The 17,236-nt window shown below is 39.3% G+C and overlaps 1 protein-coding gene across 3 annotated transcripts in view; it reads left to right on the forward strand.

Moving 5' to 3' along the window:
- Fut8 (fucosyltransferase 8) overlaps positions 1-17,236 on the forward strand; it is a 222,603-nt gene that overhangs the window by 25,384 nt on the left and 179,983 nt on the right. The window contains exon 1 of one of the 3 annotated variants that reach the window (XM_028876079.2): positions 5,062-5,362. The exons of the other annotated variants lie outside the window; for them this stretch is intronic. The gene's annotated coding sequence lies outside the window, so the exon portion shown is untranslated. Of the gene's footprint in view, positions 1-5,061; positions 5,363-17,236 lie in introns of those variants that run through there. 3 annotated transcript variants of the gene reach the window in all.

Consider the following 17,236-nt stretch of genomic DNA (forward strand, 5'->3'; position numbering starts at 1 on the left):
AGCCAGTCTGGGTGGCCATTGAGCCACAGGATCCTTTTGTCTCCACCCCCACCCCCCAGTGCTAGGATTACACAGGGACATTGCTATGCTCAGTTTTTATGTGAATGCCAGGGATCCGAACTCAGGCTCTCATTCATGCTTGTACAGCAAGCACTTTATCTGTGGAGATATTTCCCTGGCCCCTTAAATAGTCTTAATATATATAAAAAGATGTATATATGAAATGGCTATATTAACTAGCTTGATTTAATTATCCTATGATGTGTTTATATGTCAAGACATCAGGCTGTATATCATACATAGTTTTTATACTGGCCGCTGTGGCATGTGTATATAGCCCTGGCTACTAAGGCGGTTGAAATGGAGGATTGCTTGAGTTTGAGTCAGCCTGAGCAATGCAGAGAGTCAGCACCTCCTCTCCCCATCTCTCTCTCTCTCTCTCTATCTGCCCCTGCTTCAGGAATCAAAGGTTTTTTTTTTGTTTTTTGTTTTTTGTTTTTCCCCATTCCCTCTCACTATGTATGTAGCCCAGGCTGGCCTTGAACTTGTGGGTGCTGGGAATTGAACCTGAGTCCTCTGCAAGAGCAACAAGTACTATTAACTGCTGAGTCACCTCTCCAGTACCTAGATAGCTCACAACCACCATAACTTCAGTTCCAGAGTATCCAGCATCCTCTTCTGGCCTCTGGGCACTAGCACACAAACGGTACACTGGCATATATGCACGAGAAACACCCAGATACGCCAGATAAATTTAAAAAGGAAACTAAGGTGCAGGGCTGGGGAGATGGCATGGGCGGGGGGCGGGTAAGTTCTTTGCTGTTAAGCACAAGGACTTGAGTTTGAATCCCCAGCACCCATATAAATTGCTGAATGTAGTGGTGCACACCCATAACAACAGTTCTGGAGGGGCAAAGACATGCAGATCCCATAGGCTAGCTGGCCAGCTAGTTTAGTTGAACAGTGAGAGACCAAATAAGGTCGACAGCCACTGAGAAGGACATCCCTGCCTCAGCTTCTGGCCTCTGTGTGTGTCTCCACAGGCTTCCTCACACACAGGCCTCTGTGTGTGTCTCCACAGGCTAGCTCCCACACAGGCCTCTGTGTGTGCCTCCACAGACTAGCTCACACACAGGCCTCTGTGTGTGCCTCCACAGGCTAGCCCCCACACAGGCCTTTGTGTGTGCCTCCACAGGCTAGCCCACACACAGGCCTCTGTGTGTGTCTCCACAGGCTAGCCCACACACAGGCCTCTGTATGTGCCTCCACAGGCTAGCTCACACACAAGCCTCTGTATGTGCCTCCACAGGCTAGCTCACACATAGGCCTCTGTGTGTGTCTCCACAGGCTAGCTCACACACAGGCCTCTGTATGTGCCTCCACGGGCTAGCTCACACACAGGCCTCTGTGTGTGTCTCCACAGGCTAGCCCACACAGGCCTCTGTATGTGCCTCCACGGGCTAGCTCACACACAGGAATGCTAATGAGATATTGACTGAGGAACTACACCCTATGTTGACATCTGGCCTTCAAATGCATGTACACACATGCATGGTGCACCCTCATGTGCAAGTGCATATATCCACACAAATACACACACACACACACACACACACACACACACACACAAAATAATAATATAAAGTCCTCCAGGTCAGGATCTTGTTAATACTTGTATGCCTAAGACTTTGTATAGTTCCTAACACAAAATGTACACTCAATAAATGCCTTTTACAATTAGGTTATTTTGTAAAAGAAGATTTTGAAAAGATGAGTAGAAGGAAGTTGAAAAGATTTTAATTTTCTTAATTTAAGAAAAATTTACAAAATCTCAGTATAAATTGAATTTGAGTACATTTTCTACTCAATGAATTGAAAAACTTTGCATAAATGTTCATTGCTTATGATGCCAATTTGAAATTTTGTGGTAAATGATTCTGAAAAGATATCAAATATAGTTTAGTTTATGAAAGAATTTCATCCCATTATCAGGCTAAGTGTTATAATATTAAATGTGGTCCTCTGACAGAATTAACTGTAGTATATATTTTAAAAACTGAGTCTATAAACATCATTAACTAGTAGAAAATGCAAATTAATGAGATACCATTACCTAACTACTAGAATACCAAAGGTAAAGTAACAGATAAACAAATTCTGACAGTAGCCAGCTGGCAAAGATAGAGAGCAACTAGAATGCTCATGTACTGCTGATGGGAATGAAAATTTTCCAGGAATGTTGGAAATTCCTTTCAGAGCCATCATGTGAATGAGCACTCCCACCCTAAGTATTTACCAAAGAGAAATGGAACACATGTTCACAATTGTCAAAAACCAGAAAAGTGCACATGTCAGTGCCTGAGTGGATAAACTGTGGTATGTCATGCAATGGAATATTTCACAATGAAAAGCAATGGACAATTTGTACATTAACGACTTGGATGACTCTCATGCATTATGCTTTGTGAAAGAAGCTAGTCTCTATTTCATTTACAAAAAGACAAAACTAGAAGTATGACCAGATTGTTGGCACTGTAGTTGATTGTTTTTGTCCCCTGCAAACATTAGAATTGAGCTCATTTCTAGTGCAACAGTATTGAAAGGTAGGCCTGTTGGTATTGCCCTCATGAATAAAGTAATGTCCTTAGGAGCTTCTGGAAGTAGGTTTGCTCCTCCTGTTCTCCTCTGTGATGACACAGCATTTGTCTTCTCTTGCCCCATGCCATTCACTGTGTTAGCGTGCAGCAAAAAGGGCCCTCACCAAGCATTGAGACACTTAAAAAAGTTCTCATGTTTAAAATTATGTGTATGTGTGTGGGTAGATCTCTGCAAGCACAGGTGTCTCCAGAGACCAGAGGTGTTGGACCCCTGGAACTAGACATGGGAGTTGGAAATTGAACCCGTGAGGGGAGCTTGCGTTTCTAGCTACTGAGGTGTCTCTCCAGCCCCAAGCACTGAATTTTAATCTTGGACCTCTGAGCCTCCAGAACGGTGACGAGCATGCTTATGTTCTTTATAAACTACCCTCCGAGATACTCTGCTACAGTAGCACAAACTTGGCTAAGACCCCCAGGTTTGGAGTTGAGTGAGCGTGTGATAGTAGAGGGAGCGCAGGGATGTTTGGGGGTGGTGGGGGTAGAACTAGTCTGTATCCTCAACGTGAGGATACTCACTCAAATTTATACCCGTTTTGAAAGTTTTATAACTGGACACCTCTGCTTCTCCCCCAAAGACCGTTTTACCATATATTAACTTAAAACAGTTGAATGTATGCTCACAACTGAATATATGCCTCCCTTTTAAGGCATTTTGTGTAATTTCTGGCTAAATAAACTTACGTTAGAGTTTTTTTAGCTTGCAAGGATTTATATGAAAAGTGACTAATACACAGGAAACTTTTTTGTTCGGGGTCAGGTCTTTTTATGTTGCCCAAGCTGGTCTTGACTCTCTGGACTGAAGTTGCCCTCAGTAGCCCCAGCCTCTTGAGTGCTCGAACTGCAGGCCTGTGCCATCATACCTGACTTAGGTACCTTTAAAAGGTAACTCTGTAAATATTCAAAGAATTGGCATAACCATTTGGTGTCAAATTTTTGAAGGCCACCTAGTTTATAGCTTCATGTTTTACACAGATAATAATTACCTTTTATCGAAATATTGCTGTTTAATAGACACTTGTAAGCATTCAAACTGTACAATGGTCATCATTACAGAGTGTTATTTTCCCTATATTACAGATGTGAGGACTGAAGTATACAGGTATTAGGTAACATGTTGGTTCACAAAGCAAGAGTCTGACAGGGCTGGAATTTTAAGAATGTTAGACTGAGACATTTTTTTATTTATATGTGTTTTTATAAAGGCTCTTAAATTATAACAAAGCACGAATACAGAAAACACAAAATGAATATTCACTTTATGTATTAAAAGTAAACACATTTAGAACAACTACCCAGAACTTGTCAGCTCCCACACAAGCTTTCTATGTGCCCTATCAGTCATAACTGCTCCTTTTCCCGTAGCAGTCACTGCTTGCATTGTATGGTGAGCTGTATTTTTCTTGTCCAAGCATGTGTCCCTAGACACTGCGACTTAGTCTTACTTTTTTCTTTTGGTGTTTTTTGAACTCCTAATCTACACGTTCTTCTGCTTTTCTCCCTTTTCTTTTAATTTTAGCTGCCGAGCTCTGGGTCTACAGTTTTCCACAGACTGAATTTTGCCTATTATATATGATAATATAATTCAACATGCATCTCTGTTGTCTGTATGCTCTGAAGATTTCCAGCTGAATCCAGATTTGATTAGAATTGATGTGATCTGTTTGTAAAACCTGAGGAGGCATGTGATGTTGGATGACTTTCTGATGTAAGATCCATTAATTCTTTGTGGGGTTGAAAAATGGGGATATTCTAAATTGTTCCTTGTAAGAAGGATACTTCCATAGAATACTCTATTTATTTATTTGATTATTGGCTAGTAAAACTCACAAAGAGAATAAATGTTTACTTTTTAATTTTTATTTACTAAGGTTGAAGATAGTGAATTTATTCCCTGAGTGTTTGGTTTTGTTTTGTTTTAACATTTCATTAACTTCCATAGTCAAACATATTTAGATTTTAGTTCCCTGCAATTACTGTGGCTAGTGAAGTTCATAGAGTTCCATCTTTGAACAGTGAGAACCCAATGCTGTCACGTTCTTTAAGACGTTCTGAATTCTTTCAACATGCCACTACTCACCTCTGATAGCATTGTATGACAAGTTGTTCCAGGGTTATGTTGTAGAATTTTTGTTGATTCTGTGAAAGTAGTCATTTCTTCAAAACTCCTTAGCAATGGAGCTTATTCTGTAGTAGGGTACTAGTTGAAGAATAGACTGGCACTACCAGTAGAAAGAACTCCGGTTTAGCTTAAATAGCACTCAGGTAGGACTGCTTCCTTTCCCAGCAGCAGCCACTGTTTTCATTTTTATGGTGAGCTGTATTTTTATTGTTCAGGCATGTGTCCCTAGACACTGTGACTTGGTAAGGCAAATTTTTTAAATTTAATAAATATTTGCTGAGTACATATTAGGCTATGAATCTCTTTTTAAGGCCATGGTTTGTACTCCCTGGCCCCAAAATGTATGGTTCCTAGGTTTTTCATTATGTAGTGAAATGAGTAAGATCCTGGCCTTGATAGCATACCTTGTTCTTCATGAGTTGTGTAACTTTGAATGTAAAAACTTACTAGGGGCTGGAGAGATGGCTCAGTGGTTCAGCGCACTTGATGCTCTTACAGAGGACCCTGGATTGGCTCCCAGCACCTGCCTGTAACTCCAGTTCCAAGAGTTCTGGCATTCTCTCTTAGCCTCCTTGGGTACCTGCATGTAAGTAGTGTATATATATACACACATAGTCACATACATAAAATAAAATAAAATTTATTCATAAGGTGAATAAATTATTAAACTTTGCATCTGTATGTATAACGTGGATTGATAGCCAACTTACAGAATTATTGAGATTTGAATGGAATAATTTAAATATATCAACATTGTAGTTGTTAATTGCATACACCTAATAGACCATTGCTGTAATTATTACTACTGTTCTCATTGGACTTATATATTTTTCTTAAAGTGATTTTCTAATCATATTTTATTTAATATTATAAAATCAAATGCATGGAGTATATATATTAATTGTTGGGTGAGAACACCTTACCAACATGGTATATAACAGTACTTAATTAATTTGACAGTAGATTTTTCTGCTCCAAATAAATGTAGCATTTGTAGCTTCATGTGTTAGTTAATAATTTAAACCATAAATATGCCAAATTGGCTTTTAAACATTATATTTTTAGTTTTGTGTTCCCAATTTTAAGTAGACAAAGTTAAAGATATGTTTTCTGTAGCACATTAAATTAACTTGTGGTGTAGTTTTTGACTTGTAAGCACCATAGAATTAAGTACTCTGTAGAATAGAAGTTGCCAGTGTGGAAACCTTTCTCCTGCTTTATTCACATTACTTAGGATGTGAATGATACTTTGTGGAGGAATGCCACATTCCCTGGTAGGAACCATTGATCTTTCTTGTCATTGTTCTTAAATTTTGATTCTGCTGCTGAAAAACTGCCCCTCTGCAAGGCTGCCATGAAATCCTTGTTCTCATGAGAAATGAGACAGAAAATTTCCCATGACCATAGCCTGTATCTCAGAATATAAATACATATACATACATTCACAACTCATATATTTTCCTATATTTCTAAACTGAAGTTAGGAATAGTTAATAAATTACTATTTGGTACTTAATATGGGCTGGCTGAGGGATAGAATTACCATTTATACGTATTTTTTTTTTCATGTAAAGAGATAGTTCATTATTAGTTCCAAATGGGTCTTAGGAATAACTGGTTCCTTCACAGTGACTTGTCTACTTTTACATTGAAGGATGCTCAGTTTGCTAGATGCCAAACCTGAATGTTTGCCATACACACTGGTTTTTAATCCTCAGGGAACACACATGTGATTGATGTTAAACCATGGATTGTTTTTGCATTTAAAAATACTATTTATTGTTTGAGAATTTAATACACACATTTAATGCATTTTGATCAAATCTACTTTCCTCTCACTCCCCTACAATTCCTTACCTAGTTTCTTCCTCCACTTTCCCTACTACTTCATGTGTTCTTTTTTTTTTTTTATTTTTTGGTTTTTCGAGACAGGGTTTCTCTGTGTAGCTTTGCGCCTTTCCTGGGACTCACTTGGTAGTCCAGGCTGGCCTCGAACTCACAGAGATCCGCCTGGCTCTGCCTCCCGAGTGCTGGGATTAAAGGTGTGCGCCACCACCGCCCGGCACTTCATGTGTTCTTTAAAAAAAAAAAAACAACAACAAAAAAAAAAACACAAAAACGCCGAGTCCTTTTAGTGCTGCTTGTATGTACATGGGTGTAGGACCATCAGCTGGAGCATTGGCAGTCTCCCAAAGTTTGCATCCCTGAAGAAATCTTACTTTCCTTCCCCTAGCAGCCATCAACTGCCAGTAGCTCTTCAGCTCGGGTGGCATTTCACGAGCCCCTCCCCTGTCTGTTCTGGGATTCGGGCTGGTTGATCTTTTGCAGGTCTTGTGCAAGCAGCGTCAGCTGCCGCAAGTTCAAATGTGCAACAGTGCTGTCATGTCTGGCAAATACTGTCTACTGCAGATACCCACGAGCTCTTGTTCCTGTAATCTTTCTGTTCCCCTCTTTCAATGTGATCCCCGAACCTAGTGGGGAGAGGGTGTGAGATAGCCGACCATGGCAAGTGGACGCTCTCCAGTCCCTTATTCTTGGCTGCTTGGCGAGTTGTGGGTCTTTGTAGTCATTGCCCTTTATTGTAGAAAGAAGCTTCTCTGATGAGGGTTGGGAGATGTAATAATCTATGGGTAGGAAGATAAAACTTAGGAGGAGGCAGTTTATTACTATATCCATTTGGCAGAATAACAGTATTAGGTTGTCCCCTAGGACCTATGGTTTTGGCACAATTTTTGGTACAAGGTATGAGTTTCATCTTGTAGCACAGGTTTTAAATCCAGTCAGAAAGTGGCTGGTTACTCCCATAACATCCAGTGGGGTACCCACGGAAGGCAGAACACTAGTTAGGGCCCATTGCAGGACTTGGAATTTGAGGGAAGTGGGATAGAATGCAGGCGGTATGAAGGGGAAAAAGGAATAATGGAACAGGAGGGGCTCAGTGGGGTGGGAGATGGCAGGGCCGGATAGAGGAGAGAATATGAGGAGGGATGTCTGGCACTAATGACCTTTGACAAAGCCATAGGGAAACATTACTGTAGAGGCTTCTTAAAACATAGACATTTCCATATATAAAAGGAGTTTAAATGAGGTTCCCTATAATGGGAGGACCATCCTTCCCCTGGGTATTATAGGTTATCAACTGAAGCCTAGAGACAGGTATGTGTTGCCTTTTTTGAATTGATCTTCAGTAGTGTCCTTTAGTCCCTATATTACAGACTATTACCATTGCTCTTAGTTCCCTCCACAACTTGGTGGTAAGACCCTGCTGTGGAAGACAGCACATACTTGAGCCATAGGAGATGGGAAAACCAGGTTGGTCCTGACCTGGAAACGCCATCATTTACTGGTCAGCTTCTGTATTGCTGGAAGGTGCTGTGCATGCTAGTGGAGGAGAAAAATAGCAGTCTTACCCAGCTGTGGACCCTGTGAGCTGCGACAGCTGGCCTGGGAAGATACGTCCACCTGTGCAGCAGGGCATGGGTACTTTTGTTTTTTTGTCCATTTATGCTGCTGTAACAAAACCATAGTCTATTATAAAGAACAGACATTTATTTCTTACAGTTCTGGAGATGAAGTCTGTAGTCAAGGCATTGGCATTTAATATCTGGTGAGGGCCTCCCTTCTACATTGTCACATGGTAGAAGGGGCAGAGGGGTGAAGGAGGGATAAGCTGTGGGAAGAGAAAGGCCCCTTCCATCAAACCCCTTCGTAAGAACCTTAGTCATCTGTAAAGGGTCTGTGCTTTATGACTTACTACTTTTGAGCCCCACCTCTTAATGTTACGTTCGCCATTAAATTTTGGCATATGAATTTTGGGGATACATCCATACTATAGCAGCTAATATTTCTGACATTTTCTTGAATGACTAGAGACTATAAATTTTAATCTGTATAAGGCTACTAGATTAGAAAAAAACTAGTTTTGGTGTCTGATCCAAGTACAGATTCTAGCCCCGCCATTTCATTTATGAACTGAATTGTCTTCCACAACTGTAAAACAGTGATGAGAACTGTATGGTTAATGAGGTTTTTAGTGATTTAGCAGTAGTTCTTGTAAAGTGCATATTTCGCTAACACACTTGGTGAGCATTAGGTACTCAGCAGCATACCATCAGAGCTTGAGTTCTTGGTGGTGGTTCTTTCATAACTTGGGGCATAAACATCATCTGACATGCATATATAGAATTATGTTCTAAAAGACCTAATAGTAAACAAATGTGACAGTGAGAGAGAGAGACTGGTCTAATATATTTTTGAAATGCAGGCATAGTTTATCAGTAGCCAGTGCTCACCTAGGAACTGTTTCATTGAAATTGAAATAGAAACCTTAGAATATAACTGAATTTGGTAGCTGTTTTTATATGAACTTGAATATAGTTTAATGTGTTTACAGACCAGTTTCAAGTTAACCTGCATTCAATTAAACAAAAAGAACAATGCTCCTAGCCTTGAACAGTGAAAACGGTTTGTGTCCACGAGAAATGCTTCATTTAATCCATGCTCGTTGACTAGGCAGTAATAAGTAGGAAACGCCGAGAGAGAATTTGTTGATGGGTAGTAACATACTTAAGACATGTAGCTCTCGTGTGGAACATGAAGTTAGGAGGGGCTCACTCTTTGCCATCTGCCCTTTGGTTCCTTTCCTCTTGTTTCCTTTCTTCTCCTTATCCCCTCTTCTTCTTCTTTCTCCTTCCCTTCCTGTTGTCCTCTCTCATTCTCTTCCCTGTGTGCATTCCTCTGCTAGTCTCTACTGAGAATTCTAAACCCATGAGACATTTCAGACAGACCAAAGGTACACTAAGTCATGGAGCAGACTATTCACCACTGAAATTAAACAGATAGCAACTTTTTGCAGTATTTCATCTAGTTTTCTTTCTTTTTAAAGAATAAACAGAAAAGCAGGGCTACTGATCTCCTGTTCATCACATTATCCTCAGGTCTTGAATAATGCTTGGCTTATGATATGTGTCCAATAGATTTTTGTTGAAAAGATCAAAAGGAAAACCAACAGAACTAATCAAGCATCAAGGCAGGATTGCTTGAAGAAGAGTGATCCAGTGTTAGAGATGAGTCTTAATAACAATGGGGCACAATCTGTGAGCCTTTGATATGCTGGGAGGTCCCTGAAAACAGTTTTCACCTTTGCACATATTACTGGAGAGTTTAGCCTGGAGTCAGATCCCACTTTCCACTTAACTGTGTCTTGCACAAGTTGTTTTGTTTCAGTTTCTTCTAGAAAGGAAGAGTGAACTTAAGGATTTTGAGAGTTAGCTGTATAGACTCATGTAAGAAAAAAAAGTGTCTTGGATATAGTATTACATAATTGTTGCCTTCTCTTCTAGTATTAACCACTACTTAATGTCTCAGTAGTGACTATCTGGCCCCTTCATCTTCTGTTTCAATTTGCTAAGAAGAAAATGAACTCTTATACCTACTAGCAATGTTTTGACATATGTCTTCCAAATTATTTAACTGTGGATGCAGATAATCTCATTGTCTTTCATATCAGCAAAGATCTTTAGATTTTTCTTATTTTCAAATTTATTGATTTAAAAATGGTGGTGTCTGTATAACATTACTGGTAGACATTGACTGTAATCTGTCAAAGTTCAGCAGTGTGAAGTTTTTTTTTAATTAAAAATGACATTGTGTTTGTGTGTGTGTGTGTGTGTGTGTGTGTGTGTGTGTGTGTGTGTGTGTTGATACACAGGTATCAGGGACAGCTTGGAGTTGGTTCCCTTCTTCCAACATGTGAGTCTTGTCAGGCTTGGTCATATGCACCTTTATTGTGGAGTCAGCTTGCTGGCTCCCTCCCCAAATAATCCTGATGGTATATTTTATTTACAGAGTTTATCCTGAAAATATGGTAAAGTTTATTTGTCATAGTTTTATGCAAGTTGCGAACGATGTTTGTAACAGTTGTCAAATAATCTTAAATTTTAGAAATATTCTGATTACATATTACATTATCTGATTATATATTATATTGAATATGAGTATAAGCAATTGTATTTTCTTTCTTGAACTTTTAAATGTTTCATCCAAAATCATTGAGCATTTCTTTGTTAGTGATGTATTGGGAATACAGAAATTCATAATGATGAGATATTAGGGGTTCTAAAATTTCCTATAAAAATAACAAAAGCAAGTTTAATCATTGACTAAGGAAAATAAAGTTTTAAGATAATTCACAGCATAAACTTAATTGTATTTAAAAGGATCACTTGTTTTACTTGTGCTTAATTAAATAGAAGCTGTCCTAGTAATGATAGTGATTAGTTTTCTTATTTCTTGATCCTTATTCTGTGGAAGTTTAGTGACATTCTCCAACAGGTCAGTCTATTGCTCTAATATATGGTGTGAAGCTTGTGATCATGTTTTGGTTTATGAGGCTGGTCTCACAATGGAGCCCAGGCTGGTATCAGCTTTCTGTTCTCCTGCTTTGGCTTCCTGGATGTTTGGATTACAGGCCCATGACCTGGCTTCAACTTAAGTTCAGCCATTTTACATTCGTAAAACTTAGTGAGATACTACAAGGAGGTTTGTTATTGTTGCTATGTTGATATTTACATATTGGAAATTAAAACTGAGACTATAAGAATATTTTGGGAAGGGTCAGAGCCTTGAATATGATATAAAAATGCTCACTGAGTTGTGTCTCCAGCCCTTGATCGTTTATTTTTCTTTTCTGTGTGTGCATATGTATGTGTGGGCACATATGCATATATGTGGAGGGCTGAAGTCAATTTCAGGTATCTTCCTTAATTGATTTCCATCTTTTTTTTTTTTTTTTTGGCCCCACTGAACCTGGAGCTTACAGATTGAGCTTTACTGCCTGGTTGGTGAATTCCAACCTCCAATGTTGGGGTTAGAAATGTGTCCCCTTGTATACCTGGAATAGTTTTAATCGTGTGTGTGTGTGTGTGTGTGTGTGTGTGTGTGTGTGTGTGTGTGTGTGCGTGTGTGTGTGTGTGTGTGTGTGTGTGTGTGTGTGTGTGTATGCATGCATGCATGCATGAGCGTAGGGAAGTGCAGGTGCCCATGGAGTCTGGAAGAGAGGTTGGATGCCTTACAGCTGTAGTGACAGGCAGTTGTAAGGCATCTTACATGGCTGCTGAAAACTGAACTCCAGTCCTCGGCAAGAGCAGCATTTGTTCTTTACTGCTGAACCATCTCACTAGACTGTGCCTTGAGTAGTTGTGTAAAAGTAAGTTTGGGTCATTTGGAAAATACTGGCTCACTAAATTGTATAGATATTCCAAATACTTACACAGTATTAAAAATTACACTTGTTGCTGGGCAGTGGTGGCGCACGCCTTTAATTCCAGTACTTGGGAGGCAGAGGCAGGTGGATCTCTCAGTGAGGTCGAGGCCAGCCTGGTGTACGGAGTGGGTTCCAGGACAGCCAGGACTGTTCCAAAAACCCTGTCTCAAAAAACCAAAAAATGAAAAAATTATACTTGTTAATGGCACCAGTCTCATTAACATCTCATTAGAAAAGAAGGTTGTCAGGTTGGTGAGATGGCTGAGTGGGGGGAAGAGTGCTTGCCGCCAAGCCTGAGGACCTGAGCTTGATCCCCTGTCTTCTGGAGCTACATAGTAGAAGAAGAAAACCAACTCCTACAGGTTGTTCTCTGACCTTCACATGCACACTGTGGCACTGTGGCATGTACACACACACACACACACACACACACACACACACGCACGCACGCACGCACGCACGCACGCACGCACGCACCTCTGCACACACACAGTTTGGTGTCAGTACCTTGGTTTCTTTTGCTTTGTATTGATACAGATGTTAGCTGCAAAACCAGCCAACAGTAGCTCTGTATTATTGTGGAACGGTTTTGCCTTCTGGCTCCCTGAAACGATTTTGGGAATCCTAGTGGATCCATAAACTGTGGTGAATTTGTGGATATATTTTTTTAGTTTTTGAGTATCATAGGTTTGAGTGGTTTTTTTGGATCTAAGTTTAGAAAATGAAGGATAATTACATTTGTTAGACATTTTATCCCTCAGTTCTGAGGTGCTAAGGATTTGATATTGGAGTTTGGGAGCTGGAGGAAGAAAGGGGAAAGGATTCTAAACCTCTGTCTCATCCACATGAAAGTAAGAGCAACTCCTGTATTCTTACTCAGTGGGGACTGGTTACGATGTTAGTGGAAATGAGGAGTTAGTTGTTTAGGAACAGCTCTTGGTTTGCTTTCATCCTGCAGATTTGAGTGCTCTTTATGTATGTGCGTGTTCAATCATTTGTCCACTTTTCCCAGTCTCTCGTGTGTGGCAGGACCTCACTGGATCTGTGAGTGAGTCAGAGAGAGGGAGACCCAGACAGACACGATCAGCTCCTGTTGCTGTGTGCCATTGGATTTTGGAATTTACGGTGGAGCAGAATGTTTTCTGCCCTTCAGCTGGGTCTCTTCTGCAGTTCTTGTTTCAGTCCTCAGATTGTCTGTAGTGACCTTAAGATGTGTGTGGGGTTGTTGTTACTTTTTTGGGACATAGCCCAGCCTAGCTTGGAACTCACTATGCTATCTTGGGTGACCTTGACTTCAGCCTGTGGAATGCTGGGAATATAGGCATAGAGTGTATTTGTAAAAAATTACACCCCCAAAAGGCTTTTATAATTTTAAAATGATTTAAAATTGAAAAAAGAATAGTGCTAACATAATCAAGTAATTCTTCTCTTTCATCCAGTTTCTAAATATATTGCCATATTTCCTATATAATTTTCTTTTTATTGTATACATTATTATTTTTCTGAACTATTGGAAAATTAGCAGATTCACTTAAACTTTAGTTTTATTTTGTGAAGTATGAGACATTCTCCAGAATTAACCAGTGGACATTGTCTACAGATGTTAGCATTTAATCTCTATGTATATTTACTAAATTTTATTTAGTCTGCCTATAACTTTAAATTTCACCAATTAACCAAATTATATAGGAAAACTAAACAATGTTTTTTTCTAGCCCAGGATCAAATTAGTTCTCATTGTTTTGTTTTCTTTAGTTGGAGAAATAACTTCGCCTTTCGTGACACCTGCTTTTTGAAGCATAGACCTAGCTAGCTCTTTGTGAATGTCCTTCAGTTTACACTTACATGTTTCTTCTCAATAAAATTTGATTATGTATTTCAGCTGAGACAGCCATAGTCTTTATGTATGTCCTTCTCAAGGTGTTAGATCTGGAAGCACATGAGTACTGTTACAGTGATAAGTAATTTTAATTATCTGCCATTTTTTCTTCGTAACTAGCAAATATCTTGTGAGGAAATACTTGACACTATGTAAATGTCTGGTTTCCCTGTGGACTTTGTTATTCTGGTTTTTATTTTTATTTTTCAAGACAGGGTTTCTGACTGTCCTGGAATTCACTAGGCTGGCCTTGAACTCACTGAGATTCTCCTGCCTCTGCCTCCTGAGTGCTGGAATTAAAGTGTGTGCCACCGTGCCTGGCCGGACTTGGTTATTCTGAAATGAGAATTTCTATTGATCTATTCTTTGGTTCACTATTTTCCTATAGCATCTTCAGTTTCTCTTAAGCCCATGGAGTTTATTTCTTAAAAAGATTTATTTATTTTTATATGTATGACTGTTTTGCCTGCATATTTATTTTTATTGCATGATAGGGGAACATAGCTTGTTTTTTCTACTTTATTGATTTTATTGAGACTTATGACCTTAAATATGTCAGTTCTTGTGAATATCTTAAAATGAGGTTATTTTCTCGACCAGAGTATAAAGTGCAGTTTCATAAATTGAATATAATAGTATTTTGTTTATTGATTATATCATTTACATCTTGTATTGTTTTATTAGATACCAGTTTTTCTTAATTTCTCCTTGCATCTGGTATAGATTTTCACTTTTTAAAGCTTGTGACTATGCTGTTGGATGAATAGAAAATATTCAGATGAGACATAAGTTAGCATAGGTAATATTATGCATTTGTCTTGACTAAATTTTTAAAAGAGGTATATGGGGGGTTGGGGATTTAACTCAGTGGTAGAGCGCTTGCCTAGCAAGCCCAAAGCCCTGGGTTCGGTCCTCAGCTCCGGGGGGGAAAAAAGATATATGGGAATGTAAGTGATTTTTTTTAATAGTATCACAGAAATAGTGTTAAAGGTCAGAATACCCTGATGTATTGATTATGCTTTTCTGTCTTCCCTGGTAAGAGGTAACAGAGCTTGAAGATTGTAGCAAATCAGCCAACCGAGTCAAACGTAAGCAGCAAACAGTCAGTTGTTTTGAGCTATACAGACTTGGAAATGGTAGTGGAACTAGTACAGGAAACCATAAAAACTCCAAATGGTGTTTGGAGTGGTGAGGGTGCTGTGATAGGTAGGGCGGGAGGGTCATGAACTAACGATTCTAACACTCTTCAGTCGAGCTCCAGAACCTGCGAATGGAGGCCCTGGAGATGAAGGTTGTGGAGCCACCATTGAACCCTGGTGCGTCCTAAGGGCCCATTGTTCAGCTCTGTTCCTAGAGCGTGTCACCAGCTAAGGCTTAGCATAGCAATAGCTAACAGGGAGATGAATTCCGTTTGATAGCTACAAAGCATTTCTATTTTACACACAATGTTCTCACAGATAATTCTGCTGTTTTGTCTTTGCAGTTGCTTTGTGAGATAGGTAAGGATATTGGTGTGAAGAAATATCAAACATGCTGTTTTAAGATAGTGTGCTAGAATTCACTAAGGAGTAAAAAGATGAATAACAGGCTCCTTATAGTGTGCAGAGTCTTGTGGCGATGTGGTGGGAAAGCAGCCAATTACATGGCATGGCAAGTTAAAAAAGACTTAGAAATTCAATCTGTGCCCCACGGGAAAGTTGAAGGAGTGGTGGTATTATAAATGATGGAAATTTCAGTATTTTGCCTTCTGATTTCAGATTAACTGAGAGGATAATCACTATAAAAGGATGCTAATTATGAGATAATTGATATAATTTTCTTTTCTAGGTTTTCAGAATTCTTATTTGTATTTTAGGTGATTCTAAGATTTGAACAAGTATATGACTTAAGGATGACAGAAGTCACTTAAATTACTTTAATGATTTTCAGCATAGTTTGAGCTCATTTTGTAATGTCATACGGAACTTAGAAATTTAAAGACAGTTTTACCTAGGTAACATGAGCAAGCATTTAAATGGGCTCCGTTAATTAGGTATAAAGTAGACAAAATTTCATAAGTCAAGTTGACAGAGTAATCATTTTTTTTCTTATTTTTTTTGTGCCCCTGGGGGTTGAATATTGGACCTTATGAATGATAGGCAAATGCCCTATGACTGAATTGTATCCCCAGCCTTTTAAATCTTGACCTTTCACTGTTGAGCACCTTCCTAAGTTTTCCAGGTAGGAAGGAACTTGAATCCTTCTCAGTCTCAGACTCCCGAGTAGCTGGGGTGATAGGCTTGCACTCTGAGACCTGGCTTAGTACTGTGTTATTTTAACAAAGTAGATGACTTCAAAAAAGGACAGAGGATAACGAGGTAGTTCCTAACTTCTTATTTTACTTTAAAATAATGTTGTCAGGATACTTATAGGCTAGCATTTATTTACTAAGAAATATGAATTTGGCAATTTTATGATAATTCAGTTTTGTGAAAATAGTGCTGGGATAGACTTTTCAGATTTTTGTTTTTATTCCTAACACTTTAGTCATTTATTTATTTATTTATTTAAGACAAGATCTGATGTATCCCAGGCTGTCCTCAGATTTGCTGTATAGCTGAGGATGATATTAGCTTCTGATCCTCCTTCCTTTACCTCGTGAGTGCTGGAATTACAGGTGGATACCACTATGCCTGGTTATTTGGTGCTGGAAATCGAACTTGGCCTCATTCATGCTAGCCAAGCACTCTGTGTACTCTTTCACCCCCTTTTGTTGTTATTAGCATGAGATACTTTCTTTCCCCATGAATATCACCTCCCTTACCTATTTTCCTTTGCAAGAAGAATGCAGCTCTATCGATACAGCAGACTCAGTGGAATATTAATGCGCTAAGAGAGGTAGGAAGTGGAGCAGTAGAGGCCGTCAGCATCACTACAGTCTTCTCTTTGAGACTTTCTCATTCAGTCCTCTTTAACACGGTGGACCATAGCTAGGGAGCACTGATGATGTGCTTGCTACTTTACTGCTTTTTATGTCTGAGCCAGCGCAGGGGTACCTTCCTGCTCTGTTTAGGTTGATACATTCCCAGTAGGGAGATTACATATAGCAAGCAGCTTCTTGTGAGCTGCTGCCGTCAGTCTGGGTAGTCTCATCCATATAATCTGTAGATACAGTCTCATCTGATCCTCTCTGAAGTCAGACTTTTGAGATGCCTTAAATAGCCCAAGGACCATTAGTTTTATAAGATTCAGTTGTGACTGAGTCATAGTCAGCTTTTTATTTTAGACATGTTTACAGCCTTTCCTCCCTATAAGAGAACTGTTTTTCTCAAAAATGG

This window comes from Peromyscus leucopus, chromosome 14 (assembly GCF_004664715.2).
Source record: "Peromyscus leucopus breed LL Stock chromosome 14, UCI_PerLeu_2.1, whole genome shotgun sequence".
NCBI classification, from domain to species: Eukaryota; Metazoa; Chordata; class Mammalia; order Rodentia; family Cricetidae; genus Peromyscus; species Peromyscus leucopus.